The sequence below is a fragment of the Castor canadensis genome, chromosome 7, assembly GCF_047511655.1.
Source record: "Castor canadensis chromosome 7, mCasCan1.hap1v2, whole genome shotgun sequence".
Classification (NCBI taxonomy): Eukaryota; Metazoa; Chordata; class Mammalia; order Rodentia; family Castoridae; genus Castor; species Castor canadensis.
In genome coordinates, this window is record NC_133392.1 from 131,484,028 (window position 1) to 131,509,530 (window position 25,503).

The following is a 25,503-nucleotide window of genomic DNA, read 5'->3' on the forward strand; positions in this document are numbered from 1 at the left end:
ACCTTATCAAACATTTGTAAAATCAGTCCTGGGATGAGAGAAGACTGAAGATGGAAAGTTCCTTGTAAAAAAAAGAAAGAAAGAAAGTTCCTTGTAGTTCCCCATCTGGAGAGAGGGGAGGTCCATCAAGACTGACTGCAGTTTGAATGACAAGTATGTCTGCAAAGGCAGGAGCTATTGCATTGCCTAGGGCAGCAAGGGCACCCCTTGAAGGTGTGGGGGACACTCAACCTTGGGCAACAGCAAGGATGCTGTTTGAACCTGTGTAAATGACAAAAAGTCCCATTTAGGTACACCTGCCTCCTCTGCCTAGACCACAGAAGTAGGCAGGACAGCTGGAAAAGGCAAGAGTGGAGTGGGGGCAAACCCAGAGTGGGGGCAGACCCGTGTCAAGGGCATTGTGTGGATAGCAGGAGGATAGAAAGGACTTTTAGACAAAGGTAAAGCCCATGCAAGGGCCCCAAGGAGAGAGAACTGGTACATGGGTCAGGGATAGTAGGCTAACCTGCAGGACATGCACTTGGTGCATGGGACTTTGCATGTCATGTCGGAGAGTGTGGACCTTCCTTCTGGGGATTTGTCAGCATGGAGAAGGCCCTGTTAGAACTGGACTTGGGCCTTGGTAGCTGATGGAAGTTGGAGGAGACTGGAGTAGTGGGGATCCTCAGAATCACTAGGAGGTTTGGCAGCTGGCTGGCAGGCACATGATTGTGTGAGAGTGCGGGCCATAGCCAGTTGCTGTCACACCTGCCATTGCTTCCTGCCAGCCATGGAGCCACAGCTTCCTCCTCCAGCCCCTAGCAGTGTGGTGACCCAGAGAAAGTTAGGGTTCCCGCTATTAAGGTGGTGGTCTGGGAGACTCTGTTTGCTCTGTCCTGACTCTGGAGGGAGGATGGTGGCTCTGCCAGAGGCTATCGTATGAAGGTACAGAAATTTCCAGGGCCATTGGCTCTGTCCCTTGGACTCAATGAGTTTAAGCTCATTTCTTTGGAGACAGAGAAAGCCTGGAGCCTCCAAGGATCCTTCCTGCCAGCGCTGGGCCTTGACAATGACACTTTGGGTCTTTGAACTTTCATGACTCTGAAGGAAGTACCCCTTCAATTCTGCCTGCTCTAGTCAGGACCCTGGCCTCCCCATGACCCCCTCCTGAAACTGCTCTGGGCCAGGCAAGGCACAGCCTGGAGTTAGCCAAACCCAGTGGCAGCCCAGTTCTGTGGTGGCAGAGATTAGCCAGCAAGTCCCTTAAGGACTGGTGCATGGCAGATACCGGTAGACTGCAAGTGTCCCGGGGTCTCAAGGCCCTGGCCATTGTGGTAGCTGGTGGAGTCTGGCTCAGGTGTGCTCAGTGCTGGTCATGGTCAGAGCACAGACCAGAATGAATCAGACCGGTAAACTCAGGCCCCTGGGAAGCACCGGAGTACCCCTGTCCCCCCAGCCTCCCACTGGCCAGAGTCCGGGGAGGCCCGGCAGCCTGCCCCACCCAACGCTCATTAAAGCGGATTCCCGCCTGGGAAGGCGCGGGCTTCCCGGAGCAGAGCTGGCACCTGAAGGAAGGCGGCAGGGGAAGGCACACTTTGGGGACAGCGATGGACGCCCTTGGGGCCCGGGTGCAACCAAGACGTAGTGCGGAGCTGCAGGGCCCCAGCGGTGGCTACCGGGGCTTCCCTGACTGTCGTCCCCGGAGGGCCCGGGAGGAAATGACAGCGCGGGAGCCGGGGCGGGCGCGGAGGGAGGGGCGGCGCCCGGAGTGACACGGCCTGACACGGAGGAGGCCGCTGCGCAGACCCTCCCCGCTGCTGCGGGAGCCGGGGATTCCCCAGCCGAGAAGCCCCTGCTGGGACAGCCGCCCGCCGCGCTCCAGCCTCACCGTGACCCCGGCTGTCAGGGCATCCCGGGCCGGCCGGCCGGCCGCCAGGCGGGGCACGCCGAGGCCAAGCAGGCCGGAGAGGCGCCCGGACGGGCGGCGGGGTCCCCGGGCTCGGCGACAGGAAACTCTGGGGAGTGAATGGAAAGAAGTGGGTGGTCCGGCCCCTGCGACTTCCCCTGACATCACTGCCCAAATAAGGAGCTTCCAAGAGGCCGCGGGGCGGCCCGGAGCCGCGCCCGCCGCAGGCGCCCGCCCCGCGCCCACCCCGCGCCGCGTGGGCCGCCAGCGAGCGCCCGGGGCACCGCCGGGCGGAGCCGAGCCGGGCGGAGCCGAGCGCGCGGGCGCTGCCGAGCCGCGCGGAGGCCGGGCGCGCAGCCCAGCGCAGCCCAGTCCAGCGCGGCGCAGCCCAGCTGGCGCAGCCCGGCGCGGCGCGGCGCAGCCCAGCCCGGAGGCGCGGAGCCGCGGCCGCCCGCAGGTAAGCAGCGAGCGCCCCGCGCGCCTGCCACGGCCTGTTCGCTCCGGAGCCCCGAGCCTGAGAGCGGCCGAGGGACCGGCGGGAGGCGGGCGGGTAAGAGAGGGTGGGCGCGTGGTGCCACTTCCCCGGACCCCCGGGGCGAGGGCCCAGGGCTACCCGGTGCACACGCTCTGCGCTAGCATTTCCCAGACACTACTTCTGACACCACCCTAGGGTGGCACACGCGTTGTTCCCGCGTTCACACACTTCTCTCGCAAGCTCGTGCTGGGCACAGCCCACTCGTCCTCGGTGTGCGCAGCCTCGTGTGTCCTGCGCAGACCCCCACACTCATCCCCAGCGGGACCCTACACACCCGGTAGGAGCTGCTGAATGGATTTGGCAGCCCCGGCCACGCTTTCCCGGAGGCCTTGCCAGTGTCAGCCTGCCCGGGCCAACAGCTTTGGGCTCCTTGGGAGTGAGTTGAGGTACCCTTGCTCTGGCTTTCCCCTCCCCCTCGCAGAATGGCACCTGGCGGAGGGGGGCGGGTAACAGTTCAGGGACGCCATACCTACCGTGGTAGGAAGTGTGGCGACTGGCCTGGCGAGGAGCTATCCTGGTCTCACAGTCTGGTGTTTCAGAGCGGCTCCTACTCCATGGGCATTTGGGGGAACACCCAACCTTACCCTCTCGTCCAGTGCAGGGTGTTTGGGTTGGAGACAGGACTGGTGGTGGCTGCAGAACAGGTGCAGGTGGTGTAAGATTTGACCTCTTGCAGGGGTCTCTGTATAGTAGCCACATTTGTTTATCTGTAAAAATATAACGTATCTGTGGACAGTCTGATAAAGGACATAAGACAACACTGGTAGAGCCAAGTTATAGGTCCATTGCTTGTGGCTCTGCACAGATCTGAATGATCTTTATCCCTTTTGGGCTGTGTTTTTATCATCTGAAAAATGATGACTGTCCTCCAAGGTACATTGTCAGGGAGAAGTGAGACTGTATAAGTAAAAAGTGTCTTGTAACTGTAAGGTGCTGGGCACAGGCAGGTACTGTGATTCGGATGATTTGGGGGCTGGCATTTGGCATGGCTCTTTGCTCTGCAACTTAGAACACTGTTTCTGCCCCATCATCTGCGGAAAAGGGGGCATTAACAAGTGTCCTTTGGGCCTGCTAGCAGATTTCCTAGAGTGTGTTTGATGGAATGTTAGTTCTGAAGGCTACTCTATGGGTAAAGGTTCCCCTGTTAGAGTAAGTCTAGCAATTTCTGCAAGCTCTTTATCACCCATCTGGTCAGTCATAATCCATACTGGCCAAGTAAAGGCTCTGAGAAGTCCTGCTATAAAAGAACCTGTTTAACTTTGTTAAACACAGAATTTCTTTTCTTGGCTTGAGGCCTTTTCAAGTTGCACAATCTTGCTCTGGGAGGAAACAGTGCATCAGGAGCTGCCCATAGTGATTGCAAACTAACTTTGAGCGCTACATTCTAAATGTCCTTTTTAAATGAAGAGTAAGCAGAAGCCCAGAGCAATTAAGTGGTTCGTTTGAGATCACACAGCTAAAAGATGTCCTAAAAGATGATCCAGTAATTAGCGATAAAACAGGGGCCAGAACACAGACTCTCCATCCAGCCCTCCAACCTCACTGAATTCAAAACACCAGAACTTGAGAAAATTCTATTCTGGACCCAGCCTTGTTGCTTCATGTGGGCCCCTAAAGACTGTCTTGGGTAAGCACAAAGATTTAAATGACTTATTGCTGAATGATCTAAGTGATGATCAGGTACTTACTATCCATTTGTTTGTGGGACTTTAGCATGTAAAAATCAAACAGATCTTCACCTGTGGTGAAGAGCTCAGTGACAGTACTACAGTTGTCACACACACACGTGTGTGCACCACCACTTCTACACACAGGCCTGCCCTCCACATGCACACACAAACACAAACTCTCACTTTTATACATGCATGCACTCCATCCCATGCATTTGGTCACATCCACATATCTGCTTCTACACCCACTTTCTCCCACACATATCCATCCTATTGTGTCCCAGCCTGTAGCCAAGAGTCAGTCATCAGAGAACTCCCTTGTCCCCACTTTCCCAGAATCGACGGGATGCTTGCATTAGCTCTCCAAGATGCATACTGAGCGTATGGGAAGCCACTGCAGTGTCAATCCAATACCACATGTCTGTAATGTCTCCTGCTTTTTCTGCCACATTTGCCCATGTTGCTGAGTTACTGTTTGGCCACATATGAAGGGATGCCTCTGGGCTCTACTGTCCAGTTTGTTTTAATCAGCTGTGGAAGCACTGTGAGGGCTGGTGTTCAGCACCTGGCAGAATGCAGCAGAGGAAATGGGCTGTAAGCACCCACTAAATGAGTGAGAGAGTGCCTAGGATGGCTCTGACCCAAGTCAGCATCCCAGGGGACATCCTGAGGTGCTTCCCAAGGCCTTCTGGGTCCTAGGCAGCATTCGAGGGATTCCCACAGTGAAAACTGTCTGACCTCTCTGTTCAGGAAACTGCATTCCTGTGGGAAGGGAGAGATGAATAGTATGGGCCAGGCAATGCATGCTATGGGGAAACTGAAACAGGCAGCCAGAGGATGTGAGGAGGAACCAGAGAAGGAAGACCTGGGGCCCTGTGAGTTCTCTAAGGAGTTGACATTTGTCCTGAGACCTGAATAATGAAAAAGTGACAGTGTGCAAAGCTTTGGGCATAGAATATTCTGGACAGAGGAGCAGCAAGTACAAAGGACCAGCAGCAGAAAGGAGCCAGGCTGAGGGAGCGCCAAGAGGATGCACTTGCAGTTGGTCATTCTTGGCAACACCCTGTGCGGTGAGGAGTTGGATGCTGGTGTCGGTCTGGGACCTAGTTATCATCCTGCACAAACACAGAGTCCAAATGGTGTGCTTCCTGAGCTGATGCTTAATGTCTCAGACTATCCCACCCCAGGAATGAGGAGAGTGGTAGAGCCCCTCCCAGCTCTACTCTTGTAGGATAGAATCCAAGCTCCTTTTGCAGGAGACAGTTCAGGTGGTCCATCTGGAGGGATCGTGAAGTGGTTGTGCTGCTTCCATTATTAATAACCATGATGTCATGCTTCTGTGCGGTTCCTGATCGGCTGCAGAGCACTCTCTCCTATTATCCCTTTTGTGGACTGATCTGCCAAAGGGAAGGGAGGGAGAGATGGCGTGGAGAGAGTTCGGACACTGCCACATGCTGCTGCAGGCTCACGCAGGCCACCTAATGGCCCTGGGTCCCTGCATCTTTGGCTACAAAGCAGGCTTGTAGGAGAACTGCCCTTCTGAGACTCCAGGTGTGGTCAAGTGAGAACCGGTGCACAAATCAAGGGCCTGGCTTGGAGTAGGCACTTAGTGAATATTGGGTCCCATCTTACAGTGAGGAATTCAGAGCTAAGCAGGACTGTGACTTACCCATTCATTTTTGTATCCCAGTCTGCTCAGCCCAGGGCTCTGGGTACACAGTAGGGTCTTAGTAACTGTTATGTTGAGTTTATTTGCTGAAGGTTACACAGCTAGGGCAGGGCAGAGCTGGGACTCAAACCCAGGACTTTGAGTCCAGAGTTCTTTCCATAAACATCGCACTATTGGGAATAATTGCCAGGGCTTAATAAAAGCAGACCTTCACACTACCTTTGTGGATGATCAGAGTTATTGTTGCTTTGTTAAGAATCCTAGAGTTGGAAGACCTCGGGTTCGAGGCATGATGTTCTTTGCAAAACAATGAACTGATTTCATAAGAAGCATTTTGGAATTTTCAAAATAGGGTATAGATGTGAAAAAATGATCTAAGCATTTGAGAGCAGTGGTTCTTCACTGAGCGGGGAGGTTGTCACTGTCACCTGAGGGCTTTTATTTTAGTTTAGTTTTTGGTGGTAATGGGGTTTGAACTTAGGGCCTCATGCTTGCTAGGCAGGTGTTCTACTACTTGAGCCATGCCCATGCCCATTCTGCTTTAGTTTGTTTTTCAGATAGGATCTCATGTTTTTGTCAGGGCTGGCCTTGAACTGAGAACCTTCCTGTCTTTGCCTCCTGAGTAGCTGAAATTATAGGAGTGTGCCACCATGCCTAACCCACCTAAGAACTTTGAATACCAGCATTCTGAGTTCTGCCCTCATTGTTTGGCTCACAGTCTCTGGAGATGGCATCTGGCCCCATGGAGCAAGTCTCTGGTGCAATGTGTTCTGCCAGGGGTGAGAATTCCAGAGAGCTGGGTCCCAGGAAGTCAGGCAGGAGGCTGCCTGCCTCCGTTTCCATCTGTCCTTAGCTGTGGCTCGAACCCACTTGTTCCAGGCCCATGGCAGCCACATGGTAGGCACACAATTTAAGAAGTTCCACAGAGTTTCAACTTGCCAGGGACCTTGGCTTTCCTCTCCTGAACCTTGGCTTCCCAGTCTGAAAGGTGGGGGGACTCACACTGACCTGCATGGGGTCCATATGCATTACAGAGGGCCCCAGATACCTTATTAGATACCTGTGCTTGGAATGGAGTAGGTGAACAATAACCCAGGAGGCTTCAGCTTTGGTTATGGAAAATTAATGCTAATAATAAAAACGGCAGTGTTGGTGAGTTGACTGCTATTAAAGGGGTCAATAAAATGAACCAATTTGCTTGCCTTAAACGCCAGACTTTTGGGAGGAAGGTACATTTCATGTCATGATCCCCAGTCCTTGGCCCAAAGACTTTCCAGTTCTGCTGACTACCTCCATCTCTTCATTGTAGAGCTCTGCTCTGGTCCAGAGCTGAGGGCCAAATGGGGACCAGGGCCAGCATAGTTTCCCACACCTCGGACCTATCAGCAGCTCAGGGAGGGGGCAGGAGGTTTGGGGGTCAGTGTTGAATTAGGGCTGTGCTCACCCATATCATCCTGATCTCCAGTCTGAGGCCAAGGTGTAGGGCAGCCGAGGGTGAATACCTGGGAGTCTCACGAGGTGGCACCTCCTTCTCTCATTCATTAGTGTGTCCACTGCAGATTGATCCTTCTGCTGCCTCAGCCCTGGGCTAAGTGCTAAGAGAGGGTTCCCAAGCTCAGGAGCCCTGAGTCCAGCAAATCCAAGCACCAATAAGCCCCAGGGCTCATTGTATTATTAACATCTTCCTGGTCTATTGTTCACCTACTCCATGCCAGGCATAGGTATCTAATAAGATATCTGACACTGGGGTCTTCTGTAATGCATACGGCCACCTTGCAGGCCAGGGTGAGTCTTCCTAACTCACAGGCAGGGAGGCAAAGGCTCAGGAAAGCCAAGGTCCCTGGCAGGTTGCATTTCCTCTCCCTCTCCAAGTCTCAGTTTTTTCATTCTGAGAATGGGGTCTCTCTGGTGACTTTGTCAGAGGAATCTTTCCTTATTCTAAGAACCCTGGTCTCTCAGGGGCTCTGCTGAGGAGATCGGCGGAGATCAAAGGCTTCTCTACCGGGAAGAGCTCGACTTGGGTGCTGCCTCTGTCACTTACTTGCTGTGGGATTGGCTGCATTTTTAAGTTCTCTGTTTCTTTTTCCTCCCTTCGAATGTGGCTATAGCACCTTTGTGCCGGGAACTTGGGGTGTTGGGTGAGATGATGATATAAAGCACCGGCTCTCACCAGGTCTTCCCCTGTTTCTCTTTCGTCTGGCTCTGAGTTTTGCTCTCTTCCATGTTGCTGCTTTGGGAGAGCTAATTCCAGCCATTGCTTTCCAAGTTCAAGTACCAAGTCAATCAGGTATAGGTAGCCAGTGAGATTAGAGCTCAAGGGCATAAGCACATGCCTCTAGGTAGAAGGGGCAGGGAGTTGAGGAAGGGGTTCCAGCCAGCGAAGGAATCAGAGCCAGGATACACAGCAGGGCATCCTGGGTTCTTGGACCTGTCATGAAGTGAGTTGTCAACTCATTACCCTCTCTGAAGCTTAGTCTCCTCATCTGCAGGCTGGCTGTGGGATCCCCTGGGTTTCTTCTATCCCGAGAAGTCTGTGGGCCTTTGATGTGCAGGTGTTCACTGGGCCCACTAATGGGGTAGGCTCTTGAGTGTGGTGGGCTTACCAGCCCTTACTGGCCTGCACTGTGTTGCAATTGATTGTGAGAGAAGTCAGCAGACAGGCCATGGACCAGGAAGAGGCTGCGGTTTCTAATTGGCAGAGTAGCTTACAAGAGGCAGGAGAAGGGACATTAATGGCATTGAATTAAATTAAAAGACAGACATTATGCTTTTTTTTTTTTAAAGAAAACCCAAAAGGATTTGAGCCACCTGCTTCCCAAGTAGCTTGTTTCTTATTTGAGTTCAACAGTGTAGGGAGGGTTTTGTTCAAGTAACCAGGAACAAGAGGCTGCAGAGTAAAGCTGAGAAGTCAGTCGTCTGAGTACCAAATGTTTACTGAGTGCTTCTGAAGAATCAGGTGCTGTCATAGGCACTGGGGTGCAGTGGTGTCAAAACAGGTGATAGTGAGCACTGTCTTGGAACTTATGAGGGACGGAAGGAAGGAGGCAGCCAGGAGCAAAGGAAGATGGGAAGGGTGCAATATGTCAAACAGGGTAAGTGTGTGGAGCACAAGAAAGTAGGCATGAAGGTGGAGAGGGCCAAGGGTGGAATGCTTCCCAGTCTCTTCCGCCTGGGATGGTCAGGGAAGGCAGCACCGATGGGGTGGTGTGAGCATCACTATGGAGGAGTGCAGAACTGGATAGATAGACTAACTCAATGGTTCTCCTCTCTCTGGGGTCCACGGACGTCTACAGAAAGGTCTCCTTTGGAGCTGAAATGATCAACTCAGTCAGACAGTTTAGACTGCAGGCTGTCCTGCTTTGGAAACAGGACATAAAGTCCACTTAATGGCGATGGTTATAATAACATTAATAGTAAGAACTGAGCAGCCCCTGGATAGAGCTCTGAGCCTGCCAATGCCTGACCAACAGACTGTCTCCTTCAGCCCTCTATCCAGGTAGAGAGGTCATTGCCACACTGTGGATGGGAAATCTGAATGCTGTGTGTGCAGAGTGACAAGCCTAGGACTGTGCCACAGTGAGGGGCAGAGGACCCCCATGCTGAGACTTGCTCTTTGACCCTGCAGTACATCTAGGACCCATCATAGCATCCCACACGCCACCTGGCATGTAGTAGACAGTGGTGCCTATTTCTTGCAAACAACAATAAATCCAGAAACCAAGGAAACACGATGACTAACTATCATGTGCTATCCTGGATTGGATCCTGGGACAGAAAAAGGGCATTCATGGAAAAACGCGAAAGATGAATAAAATTTGCAGTTTAGTTACTAGCTATGTACCGATGGCAATGTCTTCATTTTGATAACTGTATTTGTTATGTAAGGTGTGAACTTCACAGAAAATTGGAAGGAGGGCACATGGGTCTCTGTTCTAGCTGTGCAAGTTTTCTCCTAATAATCTAAAATTATTCCAAAATAAAAGTTTATTTAAAAATGGATTAATGATTCCACATAAGCTCCTACCACCTGTCCTCCCCCTCAGGGTCACTTAGAAAAGCCACAAAAGTTCATTAGTATTAAAATCTCTGCTCAAGCTGGTCACTCCAAGCATGCCCCCTCGAGTAGTCTGCATGAGAAGTAAAATTATAAACCAGTGCCTATAACCACCATGGTGGAGGAAAGTTGAGATATCTTCCCTGGAGCTGCCCTCAAAGTGAATGTCAAGTAGACCACAGAACCTATATTTTAGGCTGTCCTAAGTATGCCCTGTACATTTGGTGAAAGTTCACTAACTGGATTTCACTTGTGGCTGTAACAGGAAGGTGGAAGTCCAGTTTTATTTGCAGAGCTGTATCATGTGATTATGAGTTGTAGCCACTAAGGGCTACGCAGGAGGAGGTTCCAGGTAGTCAGAACACTGATAATCTGCTGTTCCGTGACAGTAGGACACATTTAGGCACCCCATGGGATGAAGGAAAGAGACTAGGGAACAAGAGATTCTGAGGTTTGAGCCCTGATTCCCCATTCACAAAACAAGTGACTTGGCTTAGGTGACTCTCTGGGGACCCTCTGGCTAAAACCATCGAGCCCAGAGCTGTGATTGGTCCAGGTTCCCCTGCACTTCTGAGCCACACAGCTTAGCCTGTCTAAATGACCAGGTCTCCCGTGGATTCCAGAGGGCTTATGGTCACTCCACACATCCTTGCCTAGATATGGTCTCTCCCTGAAAGTCAGGAGAGGCAAAAGATGCTCAGGTGCTCAGGAAACCATCAGCATGGGTCTGGCAGTTAGCACTTAGAGTTTAAAAAGATAGGATAGCTGTTCCAAAATGGGGTCTTTATTTTAAGCAAGCTCTACTTTTGTGAAATAAAAAGTTCAGCATTTCTTATGGTGTATTTGTAGAACACAAGTGTCACAGGATGTAAAGATGTGTGATAGGTAGAAAATACAAGTCCTATAGCCAAATTACCTTGGAGGAAGTTTAAAGATCTTATATTGCAGGACTTTTCAGAGCCTTTAAATTGCAAAAGTACACCAGAAATCTGCAAAGAGGTGTGTGAGTATTGTGACGTGAGTGTGTGAGAAGTGGGTATTGTGTGCAACTTTCCAAGATGGATTGATCAGAGAACATGTGTGCATATATGTGTGTACATATGCACACACCTATGTGTAAGCATGTAAGTGGCTGAATTAGAGTTTTGCAGAAAAGCATTTTAGGAAACACTAAAGTTACGTGAGGTCAAAGCTACAAAGTATAAGAAAAGTTTACACAGTAAATCTAAAACTTTTTTCTGCCTGTTAGTTTTAGCTTGTCAGTTTCTCACATTTCCTTATTTTGTGAACTTAATTTCTTTTTTCTCAGAAGAGTGACAAATGGCATGCAGTGTTCCTCCCACCTGCGTTGTGCTGTGCTCCTAGGTGGCAGAAGCAGTGTATTGCATGTGTCCATCACAACAAGGGTAACCAGCTCATGTCACAAGTTAGTGGTGGATCTGCAACCCAGAAACCCACATGTGACAGTGGTGTTTTGGGAGTTCAAAAAGAACCTCATTTAAAAATGCCAGCAAAGACTAAAAATGCCTTTGTGGAGTGTGGCTTTGCATATGGGGTCTCCCAGAACTTGCATATGGGCAGGTATGTTTGTTACACTGACAGGTAGCTGGTCGTCACCCACCCCCGGTCCTAGCCTTTCATGGACTGGGTCCTGTCAACTGCCTGGCTTCCTTTTTTTTTTTTTTTTTTCAGTACTGGGGTTGAACTCAGGGCCTCACATGTGCGAGGCAGGTGCTTTACCACTTGAGCCACACCTCTGGACTGGCCTGCTCTTTAAAGCCTAGGCCCTGCTCAACCTTATTCCCTGGCTCTCACTCCCATGCACAAACCCTGTCCCCCATTCCTCCAGCAATCCCCAGGCATGTGGTTGTCATAGGAGGGTCAGGGTCCCATTTCATTTCATGATAACCTCTCATCAAAAACTGAACTTCGGTCTCTTTACCTGGCATGTGAGCACCATAGTCTCTTAAAGACCTGCACACATAAAAGAAATGATAAATAACGGAAAGGAGAATTCTAAGGAGGAATTTTCTTTCTCTATGGGTTAGGCAGCAAGGGGTGGGAGGAAGCTTCACAAGCAACCAATTTGCAAATGGAGGGGTTGACACCCTAGATTCTGGCCTGCCCTTCTTTTGGCCGTGCTGGACCTCAAGCAAGCGATCCTAGCTTTTGAGTCTCCATCTCCTTGGCCATAGACACAGACTGCTGTTGCCATCTGCCAGGGGTCTGGTCCAGTGCCTGGTGCACAGAAAGTGACATATTAGTTGTTATTATTCATGAAAAGAATTTCATCAATTAAGTAAAAAAAAAAACACATTTCTTAGATGTGCAAAAATATAAACAGGTAACTCACAAAGTAAAAATGGCCTATAAACATATGACAGATCCTTAGGCTACTAAGAGGTTTACGTTAAAATGAGATTATTTTGTCTATAAATGGCCAAAGTCTAAAAAAATACAGAAGATGTACTGGTAAGGGCCAAAGGGATTTGGGAGTCTAATCTGGTATCAAAAAAAATTGTAAGTACCTACTTCGATCCAGCAGTTCCTAGTGATAGAGAAGGATATGCACACAAGTACTGTATATGAGGGCGTTCCCTTGTAGCATTGCTTGTTGTAGAGAAAAATTGCTCCCAGCAGGGGAGATGCTTAAACAGTTTATGGTGCATTTGCAGTATGGAATACCTTGTGGCCACTTTAAAAAAAAAGAGAGAGAGAGAACTTATAAGGCCTGCGTGGGAGGATATCCACAACACATCCTTAACTGGAAGAAGGTTTCCGTGTGATGTTTAGTACAATCCCATTTCCACATAGAAAAATTAAACAGTTAAATAAGTATGTGTACATGAAGATGTTTCTGTGTGTGCTCATGGAAACTGCCTTAGAAAACACCCAGTAAACCATGAGTGGAGGTAGGATTTGGGAGAATTAAGGGGCCGGGGTGGGAGGTTGGCCACTTTTTACCTTAAATACTTCTGTATTTATATATATATATATACACACACACACACACACACACACACATATACACCCCCCCCACATGCATATATATTCATATGCAGGACTTTTGGTGTATACCTGTAATTCTAGCTACTCAGGAGTTGGAGGCAGAAGGATCTCAAGTTCGATGTCAGCCTGGACAAAGGTAGCACAGCTCCATCTCATAAACAAAATACAAACAAAAGGGCTAGAGGTGTAGCTTAAGTGATAGAGCCCTTGTCTAGCATGCATAAAGCCCTGGGTTTCATCTCCAGCACTGCAAAAAATAAATACATATTTTAAACAAAGGAAACAAAAAAGAAAGCCCAAGAAAGTGAAAGAGAAAAAGAAAACTCTCGGGTATAGGATGATTGTGACCATTATATGAGATGATACTTGACAGACATCTAACACAGTGCTTGACACTTAGGAAGTGCCCAGTGGATGTGTCTCATCTCCTCCTTTCTCTATAGTCTGTGCCACCTTCTGCCCCTGTGATGGCCACCTGGTGTTTCTCCCAGACTCAGTAAACACAGCAGTGTCAAACACCATGATGCTGTGTCCCTCTCCTCCTAGTGTGTACCCCTGCCTTGTCTGGATTCCTGGCAGCGCCCAGAGTTCTTTCTTTCTAGAGTGCTTGTGAAGAAAGGGCTATCCTTCCTTGCAGCGTAGGTATTGTCCAGCCACATCTGTCTCCTAGCCCTGGGCTACCTTGCAGTACTTTTCTCCCCATGACCACATCCCTGGATGAACCTTGGTCATGTAGATCATGTCTGCTCCTCCGCTTGCTTCTTTTCCGCTTCCTTTCACAGCCAGGCTTTCCCACCCCCGGGGATGTGGGCTTTCCTGGTCCCCTTCCCCCACTAGCTTCCACCTGGCTCTGATGAATTCCATCATGCCTGCTTAAATCATTCTACTTCCAATTTGCTAATTTAATTCTAGTCTTACAGAATTTTGGCAACCCTGCCAAATCGGGTGCCAGATGCAGATTTAATGAGCATATTTTCAGTTCTTTCTTTCCTGTCTTCATGAAGATGCTGAAGGGAATGGGCTCTGGAATTCATCTCCTGGGGTCTGCCTCCCAGGAGCATCTCTCCTGCCTTGGACCATGCACCATGGTGTGTGGCCCTTCAGCCAGGTCTCTCCCTATGTAGCTAAAGGAAGAGCTCCTTGGAGAAGGGAGCTGTCATTGCATCATCCTCCCTGTCCTAGAAGCCCCAACCCAGTTCCCAGCATTTGGACTTCACAGGAAATGTATTTGGAGAAAATTGCTTATTTCCTCCGGCCCATGTCTTCCTGCAGCCATGTGCAGCTCAGCAGATGTTCTCAGATTCATCCATTTAGCAAACACACACTGAGTGCTTTTTAGCGGGATTTCTCCAAGTGTGTTACACTGGGAACCTGCAATAGAATTGTGGTGGTGAGGGGTACAGAGTCCCCAACCCTGCCCCACAGCCACAGACTCAGATTGTGGGATCAGGTGGCACCTGGGATTGGACAGCCCAGGCCATTCATACACCTCCCACATTCCCACACTTGTTACCTCATTTCAACTCATACCAGCTCCTTCCGGGAGGCATTTTTATACCCCAGAGTAAGACTCAAAAGAAGTCAGGTAGGTGGTTCAAGGCCACAAAGTGGTGAGCATCAGAAGTGAGACTCTGCCTGAGGCTTTTGATTCTAAATATAGGGCTCTTTCCATCTCCCTGGGGCAGTGGCTCCGGGCCCAGCACTGCCATCCGTGATCCCCGTGTCTTTGCTCATGACTGATCAGAGCAGATCTGTGCCTTGTCAGGTTCATCCACCCAGATGCACCTGCTGCCCACACAGATGTCCTCACAGTACAGACAAGGTCAAGGGGACTGAGCTTGGGAGCTACAGAGCCACCAAGCACATGGCACTGTGAGAGTAGGATCCAGAACACACACCATACAATGCTTGGGTTCTGTGCCAAGCAGCTGAAAGAGCTGAATGGGGCACACAATGGGTTTTCCCTCAAGGAATAGGTAGGAGGGAGGTACAGGTGGAACTCTCTGGCTTCAGCGGGGGAGGTCTTGCCTTTGGGCAAGTCTCTTCCATTTCCCAACCTTGATCCTGTCATAGGTAAAAGGCTGGAGTTGGCTACAGTCAGCCATCTCCAAACGTTTAAGTAGTGCAGCCTCCCCAAAACCCTGCATCTTTTTTTTTAATGCCAATAAAATCTTACACTGAATTCCCAATAGATAACAAAGGGATAAAACTGGAGTCATCGTAAGCAGCCTAAGCTGCTTTGCAGGAGGCAAATTGGAAACATTTCATTTAGCCTCGATCATTGATCATCTGTGTGTCTCCTCCCCTGGCCACCAAGTGTGACATGGTGGCTGCAGCCTGAGGCATCATCAGAGCCTGGCACTGGTGGGTACCATCTGAGCTCTGCTGTGTGGTGGCTCTGTAACCTTGGGTACATTGTTTCCCTTCTCTGAATCTTAGTTTCTTCTTTGTGAAATGGGGATGGTAGCAGTGGAGTCAAGGTGAGAACTGAATGAGTCAATGCATGCAGAATACTTAGTGTGAGCCCAGTTTGGAGAAGGCACACTCACTTGAGTTTTCCTTAGACCGATAGGAGAACATGAGATGTGAGAGATTAAATGGCCCTAGAGGGGATTAACAGAGCCATAGAGAAGGGTGTCATATAGGCAAGTGGTGTACATGGTGAGACCCAGACATACACAGCTCATCAAATTGTTCTGTTGTGACAGTATTCTCAGGAACTCTTAGGAGGAGGAAGATTTGAGCCAAGCTATTTAGATGGGATTCCCAGAGTGGGAAGACAGACAGGTAGGTGGGTTTAGGAGCTGGGAACCCATTGGGCCTGTGAGAACTGATCTCTGGATGCTCCCCTCTGTGGACACAGGGTGCCCCCTGGGTTGGGGCTCAGTCATATCCCAGAGGCTTGAGGGGGACAGGATCAGAGAGTGTCCTGGTTTTCTGTCCAGTGGATCCAACTGTCTGGTGACAAGAGGAACATTTGGGACCTGGTAGTCCCATGTGGCTGGGGAGGAGGAGATTCCGAGCTAGCTCAGCAAGGTGAAAGTGCCTGCCCCAACCCGCAGTCAGATCCCCTCCCCAGAGCCAGGCTGCAGGAAGACTGCAGGAAGACTGCTTCCTAAGCCCCTGTAGGCCCCGCCCTCTGTTACAGGTGGGAATGTGGAGTGAGAGAGCTTGCAGAGCATGGGGCTGGGATGTTTTCCACTTCAGTGGGGTTATTTCTGGCTCCGCTCCGGCTCCCACAGTAACTGTGGAAACTGTCTGTGCCCAACCAGTGTGGAAACACACAACGAGGATTGCAAGGGTGATGGGTACTGAGCAGGCAGCTGAGAAGCTGCTCTGATGCTGCACTCAGTGTGTGTATGTGTGTGTGTGTGTGTGTGTGTGTGTGTGTGTGTGTGTGTCTGCTGCCTCACTCCCCAGGCCTGCCCACCACCATGATCTCCCCCTCCTCATCCTGGACTGCCTCTTCCTGAACCTCTTTCATGCAGGGTGGCAGCAGACAATGCCCCCCATGAATCAGCTGGATTAACCATGTAGGTCCAATGTAATCACGATGGCCTTGATTACTATTTGAATTGTACAAGTTTACATGGAGTGGTATAATAATTCAAACATTAGATGAAGAAGAAGTGTAAAGTGAGACTCAACGAGTCATTGATGACTTTGAGGTGGGCCACGAGCCAAGGCAAGCTTCTAGAAACTGGGAGAGGCGAAGAAACACATTCTCCCCTGGAGCCCCTATAGCGGACTGCAGCCCTGTTGAGACACTTTGATTTTAGTCCAGTGAGACTCATTTTGGATTTCTGACCTCCAGAACCCTGAGATGATTAATTTGTGTTATCTCAGTCAAGTTGATGATGATTTGTCCTAGCAGCCTTACAGAACTCATACAGGGATGCAGCAGGGGGCTGGGAGGGGTATGGGGAATGGACCCAGGGCCCCAGAGCAGAGAACAGTGTAGACATTTGTTTTCTTTTCTGCAGTCTCATCTTTGTCTGGTGATGCTTCAAACACGGGCCCTGCTGTCTAGGCTGCTCTATAAGGAGGAAAGTGACGAGTCCCTCAGTGAGCTTGCAACTCTTTAGAGCCCTGAACAGATCCTCCTGTAGGCAGACTGTGCAAATGTCGTCCCCTCAAGCCAGATTCCCCCACTCCCACATCCCTCATTAGTCCTCCCAGCCTGAAGGCTCCTGTCCTGTCCCCTCTAAGTCATTTTCACATCCTCCGACTGTTGGTTGACACTGATCATGCCTCATACTTGGGAACCACACGCTGCACTTTGTGCTACAGGATCTAGACTTGCACACAGGAAGCCTGGGCTTGACCCTAGCCCTGGCACTAGGTAATTGATCTGGGCAAGTCCCTGTGCCTTCCTCCTCCAAGGCTATAGAATTACAGGACTGCCATACAGCCCAGTAAAGATTTTCCAGGGAAGTATCACTGTCAGTTTCTTGTCTGTCCTGGAGTCAGTCCAGGAGCAGTAACTCCTCTCCTCGTGGTGATGCGTGAGGCCCTGAGGCCCTCCTGTCCTTGCCCTACTGGGTGCTTCTCATATGCCCAGGTCTGGGCAGACCCTGGCAGACATGGCCACTAGGGCCTGGTGGTAGGTGGTGTGAGTATGGGGCCAGGTACAGAATTGCAGAATGTGTTCACCCTTGTGTTGGGCATATCAGGCACAGAAAGTCTGGCCTGCATGTGCTCCACTTTATAGTAAGGAAAACTGAATGGAAATGCCCTGTTCAAGGGCACATGAGAGGTGGTGGATAGCTGGGACCAGAGCACAAGTGTCTATTCCACTCCAGCACAGGTCCATTTTCCACAGACTCGGCATGAGTGAAGAGCACAATGAATTTATTAAGCCAACATGTATTTATTGAGTACCTCTTCTCTGTTAACACTGTACCAGGGGCTGGGCTACAGCTTGGGAACAAGACAAACAGGACCTGGTCCTCCCCTGAGAGTGTGTATTCTGTAAGGAGAGAACAAGCAATTATGCAATTAGTTATTTAATTGCAACAGTGTTAAAAGCTAAGCAGGGGTGGTCAGAAGCTGAGGGTGTGTGCAGGTTATGCACTGCACAAGTGTATGTGGGCATCCATTAAGGAGTTTTCAATGTGACTTGAAGACAGGATTAATATATTCTTAAAGTAACAGTATACGACCGTGGGCAACAACTGGGAGAGCAAGGCAGTCTGGAAGAGTCCAGGATTGCTGCCCTTCCTTCTCTTCTGGGACTCTGGGCCCTTGCCTTCTCTCTGTTTCTGTTTGGTGGTCAGATCATATGCAATCAGCCCTCTTTTGGGAGTCTCAGAGAAAGAGCTCTGCCACCAGCAGGACCTGGGGGCAGGAGGAATGAGGTACTGTCCTGTATTGCAGGGCAGAACTTCCTGTTGCCCTGAATTAAGTTCAAAGGCTTGATGGCCTATGGTGATGAAGGGGCTGGAATCTTAGGAATGAAGGCTTCCCTGCTGGACAAAGACCAGCTCTCAGAATTGCCTGCTTTCTGGAGCGCTAGACCAGGCTTCTAGGAATGGGGCATCCTAGCAACCACTGTGAGGCCCTGTGCTCTCAGACCTCTGGACATTTCTGCACGCATCACAGAAGCTTGTGGACAATCCAAGTGGTGGGTGCTGTTGGTGAATTAAAGCATCCTGCCTGCCCATCGGCTGAGGCCAGCACCTAGCAGGGCTCCCGCAGTATCTTGAAGCCAGTTCTACTTCTCCCTCATGCCAGCTGAGTGACTTTGGACAAGCTCTCCCTTTTAGAGTCTTACTTTCTTTGTAATGTGAGAGAAATCTAGGCCTAATGTTAAACTATTACGCTCGAAAGACAGAACAGATACACAAGTGTGTTTTAAACTTCTAGTATATATGGACACAGAAATTGCTACCCTTTGGGGACATTCCTTCAGGGATCAAAAGGGAACTTAACTTGTATTCCCAGAGTTAGGTACACATCCTGGCTTTTAGTAAGAGCAGAGAAAGACATGCAGTCCTCTCTGTGTGCTTGCTTCCCCCCGCCCCCCCTTTAACTGGGAAGAATTATTCTGGCTAGTAAAGAAACCAGCCACTTGACAGGGAGTTAGAACCAAAGGGGGCCTTGAAGATGGGCTTGTTCGGGCCTTTTGGTTGATGGAAGGGGAAACTGAAGCCTACAAGTGATTTATTCTTGGTCACTTAACCAGTTCATAGCAGTGTGGCAGTGAGATCCAGGTCCTCCACACCCCATGTACTACCCCACAATTCTGTAAGTTTAGCTATGGAGAGCAAGATAGGTAGACAGCCTGGTAGGGGGCCAGGCCACTGGCCCCTGGGGAGGGAAAAGAAGACAGGAAAGTGGTGGCATAGTCTGGGGAGGGGAACAGGGTTGGCAGGGAGTAGGCAATACCATAGAAGATCTCAAACAGAGAAGGGAGGAATCCTTCAGGTTTCTTTCTCTGCATCTGGCGCCAACCCAAAGCTTGGCTAGTCTTGAGGTTCCCAGGCCTCGCAGCCAACACAAAGGTGCCAGCTACCCTGCCACCACCTTAGGGTCACTGGGTATTCTGGTTGCTGCAGTGCTGACAGAGGGACAGCAGGTGCCCTGGGAAACACCTTTAGTCTAGGTGGACAGTACACCTCCCAGGCCAGCCCATCCACCTACTGCTTGGGCCTGGAGAGTGAGGGCTGGATGAGGTGATGGAAGGCAGAACAACAAGGGAGGGCATTCGCTGTTACTCACTCAGCCATCACCAGCAGCTCTCACTGAGCCCCACACACCAAGACCTGTTCTGGGCCTGGGTCTGGGCTGTTCCAGCCAAACAGGTGCCTGCTGCCTGCAGGAGGATAAATACTCAGTCCTGGGTCGTCACTGGAGCATCACAGCTCTGGGTGGAGGGGCAGGGCATTGAGAAGGAGAAGCTCCAGCATCTTCTGGGCAGTCAGCAGGTGTCAGAAGTGGTCAAGAACACATGGCTTCATCAGAACTTGCTGCATAAGCCCTGTCTGGGCAGCGTGGGGAGGGAGTGGGCAGAGAAGGAGGGGAGTCACATATGGACATGAGGCGGAGGTAGATACTGCTGAAGACTCCAGGGCCCCAGGGCGAGATGCAGAGTCTGAGCCTGGACAGTCCTCCAAGGCCTTGGGCCATGGGGCTCCATGGAGCCAGGCGGGGTGGGGCTGAAGGCCCCTGTGGTGTGACACCCCCGGCTGTGGCTCCTTTAAGAGGAGCATATAGATGCCGTGGACCGCTGATTCATCCTCACTCACTCCCCACAAATATTTTCCCTCATCACCCAGGGGTAGTAAATTGAGAGAACTCAGTGTCTATTCACTTACTTGTCACCAATTGTGTTCAAGGCTCTGCGAGTGATGCAGAAATGAATCACACATCCTGATCCTTCCCTCAGATCGTGTCGCGTGTCTGCCATGCCGGCAACCATTTGTAGCCCATAAGCAGACTATGGACTGTAACTGAGAGATCGCTTAGGACATAGGTTCATGGGGGACTGCATGGAGGAAACAGCAAATGACCTGGGCTCACCTGGGTTCAGATGGGTTGGATTTGTTGGAAGTGAAAAGAAGAAAAGCACTCCTAGTGGAGAGAATTGCGAAAACAAGAGCCAGGATTGCCAAGGAGTGTTGATACTTCATGCAGCCTGACATGCTTATGGAGGAGATCCAACTGTACGCTGTACCCCTGGGTACTGCTGGATTATTTTGGGGTGGGGAACAGTGTGATGAGAGCTGGGTATCCGGGACAGTCTGTCTGGCCATGCAGAGGGTAAGCTTGGTGGGGAGAGTTCAGTACTGCTATGTATTGGTCCAGGTGAGGGCTGGGCATGGGGTCTAGTGGAAAGAGGATTCTGTTCACATGTCGTGACATGTGTTGAAGCCGTGGGGCAGCTACTCTCTGAGCCCTTTCTGAGGATTAACTGATGGAGTCCTCCCCCAGACCCAGCCAAGAAGGCACTGGTTCTTCTCCAGTTCTACAGAGCAGCTCCCAGAGGCCCAGAGATGGTAGGGAAATAACCTTCCCACCTGTGATCACACAACTAGGAAATGGAGAAGGCTGGATTTGAACCCAGAATCCCAGGCTGTACAGGTTCCTAGGTTAAGAGTCCAGGGTCAGGGCTGCCTAAGAGCTGCAGCAACTCTGACAAGGGCCGTGGCTCCCTCACTCCATGTTAGTTGTGACAGGTCCCAGAGGCTGCTCTGGCTCACTGATTTGAAACCATAGCCTGCTTCTAGGTGGTGAGCATGCAGAGGCTAAAGCAGTGCAAACTTTCTATGGAAAATGGTGCCACGACAGCCACACGTCCAGGGAGAGGAAGAGCCCGCAGCAGCTGAGTGGACTCTGTGCAAATGGCTTCCTTTGGCACAACCTTTTCTCTCTGTGAAACTCTGAACTGGTGGGGGTGAGGAGGGGGCAGGTCGGACTCTGGGCCAGAGACTTTGCTGGGTCCTCGGAGGGGCCTGTCACCAGTCTTCCTCTCTGAGCTAAAGAGGCAGCTGTTGTGAGTGCGGAAAGCCATTGTCTCTCTCAAAGAACACATCCCATTTGCAACCTTCAGAGTGGGCTTTGGTTACCCCACCCCCACCAGGGGCCAGGGGCTGAGAGTCTTAGTCTCGGGGGTCTCCCAGGGTCTCAACCTCTTTTTCTTTATGTGTGTGACACAGGTCACAGTGGTCTTGCTATGGAATCTGGTATCTTATTTTAGAAGACAAAAATCATTGTAGATCAGAAAGAAAAGATCATAAATAACCAAAAGAGGAAGAGGGACAGGTATGAGTTTTGGAAAGTTGATTGCGTTATTTAAAACTCACACCCACCAGGGTGTGTGCTATTGTTCCCATTTTAGAGATGAGGAAACTGAGACTCAGGGTTGTTAAATGACTTCCTCGAGGCCACCCAGTGACAAAGAGCAGTGGTGTCAGTTTTATTTAATGTCCCAGGCTCTCCTTCTGCCATGCTAGGCTGTTCATATCTCTGTGCTAAGCTTCAGTTTCCTCAGTGGTCAGGTGGTGACGATGGATCCTGCCTATAACATCAGTGTGACCTGGGACCATATAATGGCAATGTTAGTACATGGGAGGCCCCAGCACACGCTGGGTTCTTCCCTGTCCCTGGCTTGTATGGCTGAAACCTGGGGAGATTTGATGAGCCTTCCTGGGGGTAGTGGTGGGACAGGAAGCAGCTGGGGCTTGGCCTCTGGGGGAGAGCCCACAATCGGTTTTCTTGCCCAGCTTCCCCACTAGCTCTGGGACACCCTGAGGCAGGGCCAGTTCTCCTTCATCTTTGCACCCTGGGCTCCAGCCCAGTGTCAGTAGGGTCTTGTCAAAGTCCCTCAGCTGGGTCAGCTGGACTCCCATTCGAGGTGTCCTGTGGGCTTCTGTTAAGCCCAAGAAGGGGAGAAGGATCGTCTCTGTCCCTGTGACGAATGCTCACTGCTGGGGTCTTTCAGTGAGAGAGTCACAATGCAGGATGGTTGGGCTGGCAGGAAATGACTCCCCACCCATGTTTGAGCACTGGTGGTTCTCACTGGGGTCTCACCTGCATCTCCTCCTGCCTCTCTACCATTTGCCTCAGCTGGCTTCCAGCTGGGCCTTCCCTCACCACCAGCACCTCCTTTCCCTGTCCCCACAGGGCCTGGAGACCTCGAATCTTTCACCCAGTCCCAGTGGGAAGTTTGGGAGGCTGTAAATTCCTGCCTGTCCTTAAACAGGAGCCATTCACTTGGACTTGAAGTTCCTCCTTTTGTATCCTCAATACAAATGGCAACGCACTGCCTCTCTTTTTCCTGGAAGATGAATCCCCGGCTTCTCCAAACCCGTCTGTCCATGTGGGAGACTCAGAGTTCTGCTGCTTCCCTCTGCTCTCCTCCTGAGGATACTTCACTCATACATGACATCAGTGACCCAGCTGCCATATGAGTTGGAAGCTCTTGTCCAGAGACTTTGGCCAGGAAGGATCCCAAACTGCCTCTGGGTGGCCAGGCACACGTGACAGTTTTCAGGGTACCCCATGGGCATTTGAAGTGAGCACCCAGCAAAGGGAGAGCCTGAAACCTGAACACAGGGAAGAAGCAAGAGACTTGGAGGGCTGACTCCCACCTCAAAACAACAGTCAGAGGAAGAGAGACTTGGAAGGTCTCCCCTTAACTGAAGAAGGGATGGACATTTATTGAGTGTCTCTTATGTGCTGGGTCATGGTCCATGCTAATCTCACACGCTGTGTTTCATCTGGTCCACATGACAAGCCTGGCGTTTTTCATGGCTTTGCTTGTATATTGCTTCCATCTTTGATCCATATAAATACCTGTGTAGGTGTTAAACATAGACCTCGTTTAGATGGGGTTCTCCATCCTCCCTCACGATGCATTTCCACTTTGCTGTTTTAATTTCTTTCTTGGCACTTGCCACCTTTTGCCATGTCATTTATTTAACCACTGGATTATTATCCTTTTCCCTGGGCTTGACACACAGCTCCAGAAGGCCAAGGTCCTTTGTTTTGCTCACTGCTGCATCCCCAGTGCCTAGAACAAGCATGGCAGGCACTTAGTAAATATTTACTGAACAAATAGGCAGACAGACAGTTGTCCCAGCTCTTTTTGTTTTCTTACAGTGCTGGAGGTGAAACCCATAGCCTTGCACATGGTAGGCGAGTACTTCACCACTGAACTACATTTCCAGCCCCTCCAGCTCCTTTGAAAATAATCCATTCTTTCTGCTAATTTGGAATTCCCTCTATGACAGCCTTTTCTGTTTCTTCTATAGTCATTGGTCTATTTGGTTTTTCTTCCTCTCCTTCACCTTTATACTTTGGAACTTGCTAGAAAATCATCAATTTTCAAATGCATTGACAAGGTCATATTTAAAATTTAAAACTTTTCATTCTTCAGTTTACATTCACTTTCTGAACGCTTCTTTGTGATTTTGCTCTTCACTGCTTGTCACATTTGCCAATGACTTGTCCATTGATGGTCTTCTCGGAGAATCAGTTTGTGGCTTTATATTTCTTTTGTTGTGGCTGCTGTCATTTTCTCATTGACTTATTTTTGTTTTCAACTTTATTTGTTTCTTCCTTCTAGATGATTTTGTTCTTTTTCAGTTTTCTAAGTGAAATTCTTAATTCTTTTAGTTTCAGTCTTTCTCTTTTTATCATAATGCATTTGAGGTTCTCAGTTTCCACTAATTTTGAAACATAGAATTCTTGATTTATAATTGTCCTACAATTTCAGTTTTGCTGTCCTCTTTGATTCATGAGTTACTCAGAAAAGTATTTTTTTTAAATTGTCCTGCACATGATTTACTTATTTATCTTTATTTTTGCTAATTGTTCATTTCTAGCTCTGGCTAGTGTCTGTTCATCTTGGGCTCATTGGAATGTGAGATTTCCTTGCAGTCTAGTTCAGGGAGGGTGGGGAAAAAGGTATTTTATCTATTTCTTGAATATGTATGAAGCTAAGCTGAAGTGCACCTCTACATCCTCCCCAGTCTCCATCTAAACAGTGATAACACTCACTGTTCCTCCACTGTGGCTCTAAGAGTACATCGTCTTCTTCCTTTCGTGGCCCTGTTGGCCAGCGGAGAATAAAGCTTCGTAACCTGGTGTCTTCTTGCAGAAATAGGCCCTTTAACAAAATGAAATTCCCACTTTACTGACATTTGCATTTTGTCTGAGATTAATACTGATTTTCCAACATTCTTTTTACTGTTTTGCCTATTAGTCTTTTTTTCCCATTTCTTTGGTTTCATCCTTTCTTTTCTTTCTTTTTGTCATATTGGTGTTTGAACACAGGGCCTTGCATTTGCCAGGCAAGCATTCAACGACCTAAGCCATGCCCCCAGCACTTTTTGCTTTTAATTATGTTTTGAATAGGGGCTCCCTTTAATGCCTGGGCCAGCCTGGACCTTCATCCTCCTATTTGTACTTCCTTCTATAGCTGAGATAACTTGTACCTGCCACCACACCCAGCTTTTACTGGTTGAGATGAGGTCTCTGGAACTTTTGCCCTGAATTTTATGGCCTTGGACCATCATCCTCCAGGTCTCCACCTCCTGAGCAGCTAGGATTATAGGCACGAGCCACTATGTCAGGCTTGTGGTTTTTTGTGGTGCTGAGGATGGAACCCAGAGATTTACATATGCTAGGAGGTGCTCTTACCACTGAGCTACATCCTAGCCCTATCAATTTGAGTGTATTGTTTCAGAGGGCATAAGGCTGAACTTTTTTCTTTTTTACCATCTTGGTTTCTTAACTTAGAATTAGGGTAATTTAATTTATTCATATCATTATATTCATTATTATGTTTTGGCCTTATTTTAGTCATCTTACTTTATGTCTTTTATTATACTTTTTCCTTCCTGTCTATTTTTTTCTTTCCTAAATTAATTGAATTTTCTATGTTCCTACTTTCTCTCTCTCTCACACAGTTGTTTAGAAGGTCTGCATCTTATTTTTCTTCTAGAAATAGCTACCCTCAAATAAAAGATAACTCTCTATTCATGTCAAGAATTAAATGATACCAAATTCCCAATAAGATGAGCCTGTTATTTTGGACATTTATTTAGATGACATACATTTTCTGCTTTTATTATTCCTTGCTGTTTCTTGAATTACTTTTTCTAGTATACTTCTTATTTTGCTGGAGTGATTCCTTGAGTAATTCTTTTAGAATAAATAAGAGGGTGGCATCCTATT

The 25,503-nt window shown here is 49.4% G+C and overlaps 1 protein-coding gene across 2 annotated transcripts in view; it reads left to right on the forward strand.

Moving 5' to 3' along the window:
- Positions 1-2,271: 2,271 nt before the first annotated feature.
- Hivep3 (HIVEP zinc finger 3) overlaps positions 2,272-25,503 on the forward strand; it is a 118,603-nt gene continuing 95,371 nt past the window's right edge. For both annotated transcript variants that reach the window (XM_020167989.2, XM_074080436.1), the window contains exon 1: positions 2,272-2,342. The gene's annotated coding sequence lies outside the window, so the exon portion shown is untranslated. The remainder of the gene's footprint in view (positions 2,343-25,503) is intronic.